The sequence below is a fragment of the Condylura cristata genome, unplaced genomic scaffold (assembly GCF_000260355.1).
Source record: "Condylura cristata isolate star-nosed mole 26May11 unplaced genomic scaffold, ConCri1.0 scaffold00034, whole genome shotgun sequence".
NCBI lineage: Eukaryota > Metazoa > Chordata > Mammalia > Eulipotyphla > Talpidae > Condylura > Condylura cristata.
The window spans coordinates 8089322-8091853 of NW_004567135.1; positions in this window are offsets into that span (position 1 = coordinate 8089322).

Sequence of the window (2532 nt, forward strand, 5' to 3'; positions counted from 1 at the left end):
AAAAATTGAAGTATTTTCCCAGTATCCAAGCACTATTATCTAATTTAACAAAGATGTTGCTTGAGCCTGACAAGTTCTAGCGTAAATTTCAATGCAAATGGAAATGTCAACCGACATTCAAAGCTCTACTGACTTGTCAAATACAACTGTAGGTTGGTTCTTAATTCAAGTGTTAGGCCTGATGGTGGCCTAGGGGTTTTCTCAGCACTATGGAGTGTTTGGCCGCCATTGCAGCATGAGTTTGACTCCCGGCCAGGGAGCTGACCCACATATGGCACTGCAGACCTATCCGTCTTGCCCACTGCTCCCCTCAGCAGTGTATGTCAGTAGATATATGCCTGTTCTGCTCCCCACTGTCTCTGGTGAATCCTCTCACCCCCTGCACCTCTGGTATATGCTCCAGTTCTTCTATGCAAAAATAAATTAAGAAAAAAAATGCTTGGCAATGTTTGGTAACTTAAAAGAATTCTAAGGTACAGTTTGTTTTATTTACAGAGACTATTTTCATAAATTGTATGCTACACTTTTTATCAGTAAATTTTATAATCTCTTTACATACATACAATTCTTTTTCTGCATGGCCAGTGGTTACTTTACCAGTCCACTCACAGCCAATTTAAGCTATCAGTGTGGTTACTGAGTGTAAATGTGGAAACTATACTAACACTGTAGGGAGAAATTGTCCTAACAGTGAAAATGGTCAAGTTTGACATGACTGAAAATATGACATTCATTAGTACCGTGTGAATGTACTTATGACAATTAAGATCAAACCATGAAATATTGTAATCTTTATTCTGAAGATTAGTTCAGTGAATAGGAAGCTTATAGAAATGATTTACAGGGCCCTCCCTGGTGGCACAGTGGGTTGGAGCGCTGCACTGTGGCGGCTTCAGTGCGAGTTCGATCCTGCCCAGAGGTGACCCACATGGCACAGCAGACCTCTCCTGAACCACTGCTGCTCCCCTCAGCAATGCAACTCCTCAATCTGCCGGTTCTTCTCCCCTCTCTGTCTCTGGTGAATCCTCTTACCAACCCTGAACCTCTGGCCTGTACCCCAGTTCTGTATGCATAAATAAATCTTTTAAAAAATGATTTATAGGAAACAGATCTATTTAAATTGAAAAAAAAAAAAGGAAAATTCCTCTGGTTTAGGATTCAAGGGGAATTTATCTAAAAGCTACTATCATTTTAAACCAAACATGAACTGAACACCTGTTGTGTCAGATATTCTGTAACGATACAGCTATGATACTGCATCCTCACACAGCAAAGGAGTCTCAGAAATAGCTTTGGCTGCCTAAAGGATAATACATTTGCCTTCACAAATGAAAAAGTGCTCATTCTATTAAAAGAAAAAAGCTTGTGATGGAAGAAGTCTGGAATCCTACGTTTTTAAAATGTAATCTAAGTCTTCCTGAGCCTCAATTTTTTTCTGGGTAAAAAGGAGTTAATGCTAATTGTTGGCAATATGTGACAGCATAGGGCGTGAAATGGAAGACAATATGACTGAGTATGAATTAGACTCAAAGATACTGAGTGGGAGCACCCGTGTGTAGGAATGACAAAAAAAAAAAAGACAAATGATTCTAGTATTATTCAAATTTAATCTCAGTGAGTACAGTTTGCTTGAACGGAAAGAACAATGACATTATGCTTGTGGTGTAGAGCAAACTAACATCACTTTATTATGGGGATCGCGAGCATTTATGAGCAGGAGGACTAGGGCCGCACTAGGCAGAGATATAAAATGAAGGCAGTGACCTTGTCTTGGATTTCAATATAACGTAAACACCTCGGACACACCCCTAGCTGTGTTCTATGTGCCAGTACTACTATAAGTGGTTTCGACTTCTTAAATCTCATGCTCCTCGCCATCTAACACGAAAGCTCTACCACTGTCATTTGTGGGGGAGGCACAGAGCCCCACATTTCGCCCTGGGTCGGGTATTTAGCTGGGAGCTGCCATCCACCTTGACAGAGGACAAGAGATGACAGCTTTGTTTGTGCATGCTCAGGGGAGTGGGTCGAGGTGGCTTTCCCCATTGAAAGAGCAGTTTTAATTCACCTGCGTGTAAAACCGATTTGAAAATGGCCACTTCTGGAAACGATGCCCTGGAAAAAAGCTGTGTCTCCAAGGCAGCGCTGTGCCCGGGTCATGCTAGCACTCAATCAGTACTCTTATGATCATTTCATTACTTTAACTCGGAGAAGCGTGTGGACGTTTCCGGGGTTTAGTTCGATACCGTAAAGCGCTGTTTCAAACGCTTTGTACGGCTACCGCTAGGTACTTTACGTTACGATAAAAAAAATAAATAAACAGCGCTATTCTGATGACATTTTCAGCCTCTGACAGTCTCACCTTCTCCTCTCCGCAAATGTCTCCATCGACCTGGTTGTAAGTCAACCACCAAGTTCTCCTAAGAGCCGCCAGGGCGCGCGGGCGGGAACCTAACTGCGCCGCAACGTCGCTCCGCCCGGAGTCTAGGCGCGAACGCTCAATTCAGCTCTCGCGCGAGGACACGTGATTTT